Genomic DNA, 13,904 nt, shown 5'->3' with positions numbered 1-13,904 from the left:
ATTACCTTATTCTTGAATAGTAAAGCCATTTGACGCTGCTTCAGAGTGAGTTGCGGGAATGTGTTCTCAGATAATAGGCCGATAAAAGCCGGCGCCTCACAAGGATGTGTACTTGGTCCCAGTATGCCATTCTGTCAAAGTTATCACCACTTTTTTGTTGAATTAGCAAGTGGAAAATTTTTCTCGATTGATGTTCCACTTAAAAGTCTTTACTCCTCTGGATGCTATCCTATGTCCTCGCTTTACAATTGTTATACAATTGTAATTACAATCATTATAACCGTTGGAAGATATTTTTACGTTCAGGGTATGTAGACAATTTTTTTATTTTATGTGATTATAAGTGAGAGAAATAAGCATGAAATGGACAAAACCTTTCCTGAAAACTGGGATTACTGATTTTTGACTTCTGTTGGGGAAAACAAAAGACAACTTATACAGAATTATTGAAATAAACTCAGAAATTCACTGTCTGAAATTCATATGTTTCAGTACTTTAGATAGATATAAAAATTCATATTTGAAATTCATATTCGTTATCCCAGTGAATTATTAATAATTTTTCAATTAATTAATATTTTTAAGAAAGTAATTGGTCGAGATAAAAGGTTTATGAGAGGTATTTGTCGCCAAGAATCAAATAGATTACACGGCATTTGAAAGATGGCTAAAAGGAGGGAAATTACAGAGGTGAGGTTGAGATGGGAAGTTGGTGACCGAGAGGATCGAAGTCACGATAGCTCAAGTGGTAGAGCAGCGGCGTATTTAGCCGAAGATAGTGGGTTCGAATCCCGCTCGTTACACTGACTTTTTTATCTCGACCAATATCTTTCATAAAAATATTAATTGGTCAATCGGACCACGAACTGTAATGGATTATTAATAATACTTTCAAAGTCCTGATGAAAGAGATATATCTTCGAAAATTTGAGGAAAGAAATGAGTGTTTCTTTCGGGACACATTGTCGACGGAAAATAATCGGTATAAATTATTAATTAATACTAGTATCCCGAAGGTGTGTAGGTTATGTAAACTCCTTACCAAAAGGGGAACAGTGGATAAGTCTCGCTAGCCGAAACTTCTCCATTACCGTTCTTTCGATAATGCTCGTACTCGGAAAACTTATTAACTTAGTTATAATTAATGCCCAAAGGATGATATGTTCCGAGTTGTAGCAGGCTAACTCTGATTAACTAACGGGAAATGTTTTTTCTCATCCTTTTTACTCACGCCAAGTTTACAAAATATCAAGCTTCCCGCTAACTCCAACCAAGTGTAAGAAAAACACCTTCGCCGGCCTGCGCAAAGCTCAGTATGACTGTAAAAAGGTTCAGATTTGTGGAATTTTCGATTCTGCTACTTATTTAGGACAAACTTGTTTATGCTAACCATAAATTAATTCTTTGTGAGTTTCGGCGATTCCGTACAACCAAAGATGGCTTTACCCTCTAAATTTTTACTTTGTGGACACTAGTTATGAAAAACCAGCCAAATCAGTTGATAGATTGAGGTATTGGGGCGATCGTCACAACAGAGAGTTTGCTAAAAAATGCAAAACTCAATTTTGACGGATCCTTCTAACAGAGAGCTTAGGAAGAAAGACAACCCCAAGCCGAATGTACGCTACATCCCTATGGACTGGTCTGAACCATCTTCAAAGCTGAGATCCATCCAATCCAACTCTTCGTCTAAGAGTAGATAAAGAAGAAATGAAACGCGTACAATAGATCTATGCATCTATATATTTTCGGACAGACAGGCATTAAATGCATATGCTTTTAGCTCCAAACTCGTCTGGGAATGCCTAAATTGCCTAATGGCCCATACCATCAAGGTTACCTTAATCCGTTCCGGGACATGAAGGTTTAGTGGAAATGAACAGGCTGGCCAAATAGCCAAAGAAAGGACAGCTTTCTCACCCATGGAACATGAACCACAAGTATGCTCACCGGAGAATGTGCTAAAATTGGTCTTGGAAAAATGGCTTGAGAAAGAAAAACTGAAACACCTCGAAGTTGAGTTTTGGGAGATGAAGGTATAGACGGAAACAAACAGGCTAACCAAAGAAGGGTCAGAATTCTCGCCGATTGAATATGAACACAACTGGGAGTTTTCGTTTGAATATTTTCGAATAGAAGACAGTAGATGAGTTTAGGCGTTTGATATTGAGATAGGAATGTAGTTGATTACCAAGGTTCTGTCTTACGATCATGTATATGACATAGTAAACTTATGGTTGAAGAACCCTCGACGAACCTAGCACACACTTTATTAGAGCTAAACTGGGTAAAACTCAAGAAAGTGTTACTTCATATTGGACATAGACATATGAGCACCTTCACAACAAGAGTTTATTCAACGATAAGATTACAGTCTCATCGACGTAGGTTGCAAGGGCGTGGTGGGGTAGAGAGCGGAGTAATATAAATGATATAAATATATCCTAATAGTGCAGAGGATATGACTAAAAACGCTTCCATATGAGACGCCATGTGCTCTCTGATAAGTCACAGCAGTCCTCACGTTGAAAAAACGAAAGGATTTTAAGATATGTCATGAGTCGGACCTGAATATGTCTACGCACCCGGGATTTCTTTGTTCTCTAAAGCACAGAAGTGGAATGATTTAATAATTCGTTGGATTTGTGAGGAGCGGTCAGGAATGAGTTAATTGAGAAAAACACCTTTTTCATTTTTTGCCGACGAGTCGACCTTTATTCGGGTCATCTTCAGGGCATTACGCCGGGAACACACTTACCCGATGCTACCCGACGCCTTGCCACGTTTTGGTGGGGTGTGCACATCTATCCGACGCAAGCACACGTCGCGTACAGTCCACAGCGTTTATCACAATAATCACTATCACAATCGCAACGCATCTTTTGTTCTTAATGCACTATTTTGAGCAAAACCTTGTAATAAATTGTTAGTTAAATTTTATGAGCACAACCATCTAATAAATTGTTTGTTAAACTTAATTGTTTTAAATAAAGTTACTCCTAACCATCATAATTAAACAATGTTTATAAAAACTTATGCATTTTTGATCTCGTTTAATTTGGTTTACATTAAAATAACATGTTGTAATTAATATAACGACAAAATTACATGTACTTAGTTTGAAATAAACTACAAACAAATATGAGTGTCCTGTTCTGATGCTACCCGAAATTACAAAATGGTGTAATTTTACGAGCAAAACTATGAAATAAATTGTTAATTAAATTTTATGAGCAAAACCGTGTAATAAATTGTTCCAATTTTAGTATATGTACCGCCGAAGCGAGTACAATAAATTGTTAGTTAAATTCATTATATCAAAAAATCGTATTCCGGTGTTTTGATTAATTTTCTACCAAACCATTAAAATTAATTTTTTAAATAAAAACTAATTAATTTTTAATCACAGTTAATTTGGTTTATATGAAAATAAGTATGTTGTAATTAATATAACGACAATAATACATGTAGTTTGAATAAAAATATCAGTGTCCGGTTCTTTTGTCTTCGATTGTACTCGATGCTGCCCGACGAAAATCTGGACAGTGGGGATCACAGAGCGTCGGGTATGTTAGTGTGGCATAGCATCGGGTAGATGTGCAACCTTATGGAAAATCGGAGTTTGGATTTGCGTCGGGTAGCATCGGGTAGCGTCGCATGGCGTAGCATCGGGTAAGTTGTTTCTGGCTTAAGTGTGGTGCTATTCTTGTGGTGCCATATTGGTATTGTGTGAAATTATTGTGAATGATTTAACGTTAATGCAAGATAGACAATAAGGACGTGCGATACCAGAATATATTCGATACCAGTACTCGATACTGTTATCGAAAGAAATATTGGATACTACTCAAGTATCGAAAGAAATTATTCGATACTAACGAGTACTTACTCATGTGAGTACTTCGCCGTTTATTTATAAATGATTAACTTACTCTCTATCGATTTGTGGGTAAAATACGCTCATCCTTAAAAATAAACAAAAATTTGCATTTTTTATTAATATTTTTAAGTATTTTTTCATTCAGTTGGTATGTAGGTAACAAGGAAAAGCTGTCAACATATTTCAACAAAATTTATATTTCAATTTTATCGTTATCGAGTTTTGAGAAAATTGATCAACGGTTGTTTTCTTTTCAAATGTTTGAAAAGTTTCGACGTATTCCCGCACAGTTTACAAAATGCCGACGATTCAGTTTTCTTAGTAAAATAACATGATTAGGAATCTACCTAAGAAAAGGAAGGAGAACACGTTTTAGGGATTTAAGACAAAAACATTTTATACAAAATTACTGAAATTAAAAGTGCGGGGTGCGGCGCGGGAAAGAATTATGAGTTACCTGAAATATGAGCAGAGTTACCAACCATCAATTCGAAATCTCGATGAACTTTGTTGACACATGCCGCTTGTAGGCGCTCCTAATAGTAACTAGTCAACGCCCAGTTTGGTGAAAGGTATGTTTGGAACGTAAAATAAAAATTCAATATTACTTGAACACTCGATGAAAAATCTATTTGAGTATTTTTACCGATAAAAAGTACACGATATAGTATAGTGTCGAATGACAATATTCGATACCAAAATTACTTGGTATCGAAAGAAATTACCCGTTACTTTACTCATATCGGTTGGTATCGCACGTCACTACATTTTTGCGTAAAATGAAACGGGTCCCTAGAGGTTCCGAGCTTTAGAAGTGGTTCAAATAATTTTGTAAAAGTTGCAAATCAAGTGTTTGGGTGTATTTTGCTTTGACGAACTTTCAACTCGCCATATATTGAACCTGTATGAAGACTAATATTTTATGTATATTCTGTCTCAAAATTTAACCTTTAAACTCCCTTCTGCAAGAAGAATTTAAATTTTTTCACCTTCTCCAAAACTGATCGTCATATTGAAACGATTTTTTTCGTTGACCAACGACACACAGACAAACAACAAGCAATATAGTGAATATCCAGACTATTAAGCGAATTTTGAGGTCCGTTTAACTTATTTTTGAGAGGAGACATGATTAGGAATATACCTACGAGAAGGAAGGAGAACACGTTTTAGGTACTTGAAGGCAAAAACATTTTATAAAAAATTACTGAAATTAAAAGTGCGAGGTGCGACGCGGGAAAGAATTATGAGTTACCAGAATTATGAGTAACCACCAATTCGAAATCTCGATTAACTTTGTTGACACTTGCCGCTTGTAGGCGCTCCTAACTAGTCAACTCCCAGTTAGATGAAAGGTATGTTTGGAACGTAAAATAACATTTTAATATTACTAGAACACTCGATGAAAAATTTATTTGAGTATTTTTACCGATGCTACAAAAAGTACTCGATACAGTAATGCATCGAATGACAATATTTGATACCAAAAATACTCGGTATCGAAAGAAAATACTCGATACTTTACTTATATCGATTGGAATCGCACATCACTAAGGTGTCATTCCAGGATTTTGGACATTATTGGGAGAAGGCGGTTAGATGAAAGCAGAAATATGATCGTTAATTTATTTATTCGGCTTTTAAGTTCGAGGCAGATATCAAATAAACAGCACACGTTCAAAATTAACTCATAAGAAAAAATCTAACCAGTTTTTCTCAGTGAAAAGTTTAATTTTGTTTTATACTTGGGTTTTAAGAGGATTAAAGGGTGCACGTGGCCCTTGTAAATAGTTGCAGCATTAAGTCGATTTATCAAGAAGATGACAGTCAGGTTTTTCGTGATTAACGTGATATCAGAGTGGTTATTCATTGTCTGGGGATTAGTCTGAACTAATATTGGGAAATCAATGAAGGGGATGTAAGCCGGTTGAATCACAACCCTAGTATTTAATTCCCATTACACCCTTGGGTTATTGCTTCTCCCTTACCCTTCGCCGCTGACTGACCATATTGCTTCCTCCTGCTTCCGATTCACCTTTCTAAATGTAACGCACCCCTGGCACAGCTGCCGACCATTTACGACTTAATCGTTGCGCGCCGTTTTGAGTTTTTTTTTTCAAGATATCATCCCGATGGAATCAACGCAGATCAAAACATTGAGGTATAATCCCTAGGACATCCTCGCTATTAAGCCGACCGCCTAGGTCGTTGTAAATGGTACGGATTGGAAGGTCAGAATATGATATAGGCGGTAGTTCTTTGCTGGCTTGGTAGTATTCGTTTTTGTTCTGAAGTTATGCGCTGAAAGAGAGGGAAACTAAAGTCAACAGTGACCTCGAAAAAAGGGGAAAAACTGTCCAGTGGAGGATATCTGTATAAATACTGTATACTCATTTTTCCATCCCTTAAAGCTTTTTCCCGTCAAACTAAACCCGGGAGGGAACACACCCGATGCAACGCTATGCGACGCTACCCGAAGTCCAATTTTCCATAAGATTGTATTCCCCGCGTGCACATCTGCCTGATGCTATGCAACGCTACCTACGCTACGCTCTGCGATCCTCACTGACCAGATTTTCGTCAGGTAGCATCGAGTACAGTCGAAGACAAAAGAATCGGACACTCATATTTTAACTACATGTATTATTGTCGTTATATTAATTACAACATACTTATTTTAATATGAACCAAATTAACCGAGACCAAAAATTCATTAGCTTTTAGTAAAAAAAAATTAATTTTAATGCTTTGGAAGAAAATTGATCAAAACACCGGAATACCATTTTTTATATAATGAATTTAACTATCAATTTATTTCATGATTTTGCTCATAAAATTACACCATTTTCGTCGAGTCAGAGTGTCAGAACAGGACACTCATATTTTTGTAGTTTATTTCAAACTAAATATATGTAATTTTGTCGTTATATTAATTACAAAATTCCTATTTTAATGTAAACCAGATTAAACGAGATCAAAAATTCATAAATTTTTATAAAAATTATTTAATTATGATGGTTAGGAAGAAAATTTATCAAAACACTTAAATAACTTTATTTAAAACAATTAAGTTTAACAAACAATTTATTACATGGTGGTGTTCATAAAATTTAACTAACAATTTATTACAAGGTTTTGCTCAAAGTAGTGCATTAAGAACAAAAGAGGCATTGCGATTGTCATAGTGATTATTGTGATACACGCTGTGTGACTGTACGTGGCGTGCGCTTGACGTCGCATTGATGTGCACACCCTACCCAAACATGACAAGGCGTCGGGTAGCACCGCGTAGCGTCGCATAGCGTTGCATCTGGTAAGTGTGTTCCCCGCTTAACTCTTCCGATCTTCACATTAATACTTTGTGATTTCAAATTAACACTTTTTAACTTCAAACGAACCCTTTTCAACATCAAATTGACCTTCTGTAATTTTAAATTTATAGTATTTAAAAATACTTAGGAGATTGTACGAAATATAAGCATGTAACGTAAAATTCCTATACATTTGCGGATTTTTTTATGTATAAAATAATTGGGCTCTTAGAAAATCATATAGAAAAATTGCAATTAAATGCTAGATGCTTTTGTTGGGTAAGGCAGAGCAAACAGCTTCCTTTGATATTCGTATTTATCCCCACTGTGGCCATTTGCCCGTATATATTTGGCACCTTTTATTGTCTAGGTCTAGCAGTTTCTGTCTGTTGTTCAATTATTCTAGTTCATATATTTGTTCAAAGAGCGGCAACAAAAGTCGCACTTTTTCATTATCAATTTTTCAATATTTATTTTGTTTTAATTATTCCTTAGTTTACTTCGATTTCGAAGTTAGGGGTTTATAAAATTATCGAATCCTTAAATTTTGGCAACAACTTAAAATTGTGACAAACTTTCACACCTTTTTTATACAAAAAATGTATTTCTCCTTGCTTGGGTGTTTTTATGATAATTTCTTGCGACAATTATTTGTGTATTGTTGGACTTGTTTTTCTAGAATGTTCTAGTTCTAGTTTTTGTAGAAATGTGAACCGAGATGTGGAAAATACAATTTTTCATGAGAAGGGATTTTCCTTTCGAGCTCGGATTTTTTTACTTTACCGGTAAAACAACGCAATAAAAACGTTATATCACGATTTCTCTCTAAATAGGCTAGCTTTTGGTGCATAGAATATACATAAAACATGACAGTCTTCAAACGAGGCACTATATGACGAGTTGAAAGTTTATCGAAGCAAGATACACCAGAACACTTGACCCCTACTTTCAAAAAATTTTTTGAAACTATTAAACCTCGCAATTTCATGGTGCTACTTTTATTCAGTGTCAAATGGGTTAGTTTAAAAGGGTAATAAAAGGGGTAGTTTCATATTTAAAAAAATAAATATTTAAAAATTGTATATTTTGGTTTGAATACGTTCGCTGAGTGCCTAGTGACCTACTACAGACAGCTGTTGTTTTTTTCCTATTTTGTTGTTTTATCTTCACCTCTACTAGCTTTAGTTTAATTTTGATCGGTATTTTTTATTCAGGAGGTCAGGGTCTGCAATTTCTTTCTAAGCATTAAAATCTAAAATTCAACAGTATTTCAGCAATTTTTGAAGGTCATTTAGTTTAGTTGTTCAAAGCGGCCAAAACGGTTGCCATTTTTCGGTACCATTTTATCAAAAAATATTCGGTCCATAAAAGCCCACTTTTTATTTGTCTTAGCACACTACAAATTTGTAGATAGGCGGTTGTGAAACTAGTAAATCGGTAAATTTTTGAAGACAACATAATTTGCAAAAAATTCGACACCTTTTTTTGTCAATAGAAGAATTTCTTCGTTCATACATGATTTTTTTAACAATCTTAACTATAATTGTCTATTATTACTCTACAAAATGAAATAAAGAATTGTTTTATTATGTCGAAGAGTTTTGTAGAAATGTGGAAAAATCCAACTTTTCAGGAGAACGGATTTTCGTGCTCGAATTTTTCCCGTTCCAGCCACATATCCTGGATAAAAACATTTGATAGGGCTGTTTTTTTTTCTTTAATAGAAAAATTTTCAAACAGCTAAGGTATGGAGAAATGCAAGTTCATTAAGGTAAGATATACAACAACTCTTGATTTGCAACTTTAAAAAAAATTCAATTCACTAGTTTCGTGGTCCGCTTGAACAATGAATACATTACAATTAATTAAGGTTTTCCGTTGAGATAAAAAGGAGGGAAAATTCAAAAGGTGGGGTTGAGATGAGAAGTTTCCCTCCTAATCCGAGTGGATCGAGGTCACTATAGCTCAAGTGGTAGAGCAGCGGCGTATCAAGCCGAAGATCGTGGGTTCGAATCAACTGAAAACCTTAATTAATTTTTAAAAAAATGTTTGAACCACTTTTTAAACCATGGAATACCATGGGATTAACTTTATTCTGTACATTCGTTTGAGTTTAATATAATGCAAAACGCTTTTTTAACTGAAGTTTTTGATCCCAAAAACGGTTTTCACTTCCTTAAATAAAAGTTGAGATTTCATAATGTTTCAAATGCTTCTATAAATATTCACCTTTACAAATATATTCTAAATGGGGCTTCGTGTACCCAGGGGGTACAAATATATCAATATTTCATTGGATTAAATTAAACAAGTTACTTAGAACTAAGTAACTTTTCAGTCTCGGCACCCTTTGTCTTGGAGGAATTTAATATCGCACGGATCAAAAAGGATAAAAATACCTTTGATGATGGAAATTACGAAATACCTAAAACAGGGAGGAACTAAATGAAATGCTTCAGCCAATTATGGGGGAGAGAGAATCAGGAGGAACGAAATTTAATACGATGAAATCGTTCGCCGTCTTCGCCCGTTCGACGCCGGCGCGGCATAATTTTTCCCAATTTCGACAACTTTAAAATTCAAAACATGGATTTACTTTTTTCTTGAGTACGAACTTGACTGGGAAAATAAGTGGTCCGGTTTCAAACAATTAATTATCCAATGAGTTTCTGAGTTCAGAACATGGTTTCCATTCAACGGGTAAAACGGAGAACACACTTACCCGACGCAACGCTATGCGACGTTACCCGACGCCTTGTCACGTTTTGGTAGGGTGTGCACATCTATGCGACGTCAAGCGCACGCCACGTACAGTCACACAGCGTGTATCACAAATCAGTATCACAATCGCAACGCCTTTTTTATTCTTAATGCACTATTTTGAGCAAAACCTTGTAATAAATTGTTAATTAAATTTTATGAGCACAACGATGTAATAAATTGTTTGTTAAAATTATTTGTTTTAAATAAGTTATTCTGGTGTTTTGATCAATTTTCTTCCTAACCATCATAACCAAATAATGTTTATAAAAATTCACGAATGTTTGATCTCGTTTAATTTGGTTTACATTAATACATAGGGATTTTGTAATTAATAAACGACAAAATTACATATACTTAGTTTGAAATGAACTACAAAAAATATGACAGTCCTGTTCTGACGGTACTCGAGGAAAATGGTGTAATTTTATTAGCAAAACCATGAAATAAATTGTTAGTTTAATTTTATGAGTAAAACCGTGTAATAAATTGTTAGTTAAATTCATTATATTAAAAAATGGTATTCTGGTGTTTTGATCAATTTTCTAACAAACCATTAAAATTAATTTTTTAAAAATAAAAACTGACGAATTTTTGATCTCGGTTTAATTGGTATATATTAAAACAAGTATGTTGTAATTAATATAACGACAATAATACATGTAGTTTGAATAAAAATATATAAATAATAAAATAGTAATAAAGAATAAAAATATGTCCGGTTCTTTTGTCTTCGACTGTACTCAATGCTACCCGACGAAAATCTGGACAGTGGAAATCGCATAGCGTAGAGTAGGGTAGCGTTGCGTGGCATCGGGCAGATGTGCACAGGGGTAATACAACCTTATGGAAAACTGGACTTTGGATTTGCGTCGGGAAGCATCAGGTAGCGTCCCATAGCGTTGCATCGGGTAAGTGTGTTCCCGCTTAAGTTTGTGAAAAGTAATCAATTTTGAACCTTCTGCCTGTTATTTTAAACCCCAATGCCTCACTTTTTGATCCACTCTAGCCGTTTTAGGTGCCCATTGAATCTGTCGAGCTTATAGATTTGTTCAGAAAATGTCTTTAATCAGCTTTTCCATCGGTTAAATGGACCGTAAAATTCGATTAAAAGTTCGCCATATTTAATATATAGTTGTTTGCTTGTCTGTTGTTGTTCTGCAATAAAAAATCGTTTCAATATGATGATGAGTTTTGGAAAAGGTGAAGGGAGTTTAAAGGTTAAATTTTGACACAGAATATACATAAAATATTAGTCTTCAAAAAGGTTTAATATATGGCGAGTTGAAAGTACATCAAAGCAAAATACACCGAAACACTTGATTTGCAACTTTTAAGAAATTATTTGAACCACTTCTAAAGCTCGGAACCTCTCGGGACAAGTTTCATTCTATGCGAAAAGGTTGATTTATAGGTTAAGTTTAATCGAAATTTACGTTATGTATTGTTTGTACTTAATTAGTTCTTTATTAAGCATAACTAGATTAACTAGAATAAATTTTAAATACAGTATAAATTTATACATACAGCTTAGGACTGCCAGGTCCGAAGAAGAAAGGTCAGAGATCCAAAGACTCCGAAATAACGTTCTACAAAATTAGGCTTGTTTTCGGAACACCTGACACTGGGACCTTAATATAGCGTTTCATTTTTATGGGATGAAGAAGATATTTTAATCCATCTTTTTTTCTCGAGAGCCGGTTAGTCGGCTTGCATATTACCTCTTTCTTTTTACCAGGCACACGAGATATTCTTGGGTTGTAACGTTTCCCCAGGTTTTTTGAGGTTTTGGGTGTATTCAATCAATGGCTATTTTGGGTGTGATATTTTCATGTGTTTTTACTTTTAGGACCACTTGGCTTTCGATGTTCTGAGGATTTTAGAGGGAAGACCGAGCTGTTCTTCTTTAGGTTGTAGGTCAGGTGGGCATATCCTCCCCTGGCCAGTTTGTTTGATTAACCGAATTTTGTGCCCTGGCGTGGATTTTGTTTTGTTACGTTTTCCCATGATTTGGAGGTTTTTAATTAACCGACTATTTTGGGTATGACATTTTTGTGTGCTAATGCTTTTAGTACCCTTGGCTATCTAATATTATGATGATTTTTAAATAAAGACTAAGGACATTCCCCTAATGGGTTTGATTGCTCATATAATCAGTTTGCACAGAATAAACCTTCACTTTCTCTAAATTCCAAAATCATACTGTGTTTTAGCTATTTTCAAGGTAATTTATTTGTTCAAATACAGAACCAAAGTTACCCTTTTTTGGCATCGATTTTTTTCTTCTAAAACTATACTACCTATGTGTTTTTTCTTTTATTTTTCTTAGTAAATTTGTCGCTAAGAGCTAGTTAAGTTGTTGCAATAATCTAAAATTTAGACCAAATTTTAAACTTTTCTATACACAAAAATATTTATTTCTCCGCTCCTGGAGGGTTCGTCAAAAAGATTCTTCATTACGATAGTTTGTTATCTTTCTACAAAAAAACGTCGTTTCGGTATGATGAAAAATTTTAGAAAAAGTATACCGAAAGGTGTAAGGATACGACTTTTCAAGAGAACGAATTTTCCGATCAATCCCGGATTTATCACCTTGCTGGCAAATTTACGCCATAAAAATGTCACATCCCGATTTCTCTTGTATTAGGGAGCTTGAAGGCTAATTTTTGACTCAAGATATACAAGAAAAATGAAAATCTTCAACAGGCGAGTTGAAAGTTCATGAAGGCAAGATACACTGAAACACTTGATTCGCAACATTCAAAAAATAATTTGCACCTCTTCTTAAGTTCCGAATCTAAGGCTAATTACATTCTATGCAAAAAAATATAAGTTTACTTGAATTTTACTTTATGAAATATTTATAATTGATTATTTATTCAAAATAACTACAATTTTTCCTGCCATTAGAAACATCTCACCATTATATCGTTACCACAAATTGGATTTTTCTCCACCGAAAAGCAAATAAAAAATAAGCACAGGAAATATTGTTATCTGATCTCAGCGTAGAAAATAAATGAAACGGGATAGAAAGGAAATGATAAAATCCAATAAAAAAGACTTCTAACGTTCTCTACCAGACAACATTGAATATCCCTTTGTAGATTAGGGAACATCGTGGAAATAAAGGAAACGCAAGAGTACAATAATAACAGTTTAAAATTATATTAAAGAAAATCCAATTCCAAAATTCCATTCATTAGAGTTCGTGGTCCGATTGACCGAATAACTTTTTTTAATTAATTATTCTTTATGTAAGGTATTGGTTGGGATAAAAAAGTCAGTGTCACGAGCGGGATTCGAACCCACGACGGCTAAATACGCCGCTGCTCTACCACATGAGCTATCGTGACTTCGATCCACTCGGACACCAACCTCCCATCTCAACCTACCTTTCGAATTTTCCCTCCTTTTTGCCCTTTTTCAAATGTCGTGTAATCTATTCGATTCTCGGCGACAAATAAAATGGCCACGGAGAGCTTTCGTGAAGATATACTTCATTTTACTTATTAAATTCATTAGAGTTCGTGGTCCGATTGATCGAATAACTTTTTTCAATTGATTAATCTGTATGTAAGGTATTGGTTGAGATAAAAAAAGTCAGTGTCTTGACTCGCCGTGACCTCAGGGATCTTAAGATCCCTATGTAAGTTCTTATTCCTTATGTATCAAGGTGCATTGACCATGTTACGTAAGATTTTATTTTGGAGTGTTTGTATGAATTTGATATTGCTGTGTTTGGTACAACCCCATAGTTGAATACCATATGTCCAAATAGGGCTTTATAACTTGTTTATATAATATTTTATTTTGTACAGCAAGATTGGAACCACGTCCTATCAACCAGTATAGTTGTCTATACCTTACACCTACTCTGTCATTTTTTTTCACGTGTTCTTTCCATCTCAGCTTGGCATCAAAGGCCATTCCCAGATATTGAGCTGTATCGC

This window comes from Cimex lectularius, unplaced genomic scaffold (genome assembly GCF_000648675.2).
Source record: "Cimex lectularius strain Harlan isolate CLEC.00 unplaced genomic scaffold, Clec_2.1 scaffold4, whole genome shotgun sequence".
Lineage (NCBI taxonomy): Eukaryota > Metazoa > Arthropoda > Insecta > Hemiptera > Cimicidae > Cimex > Cimex lectularius.
Note: the sequence above shows the minus strand (reverse complement) of the source record.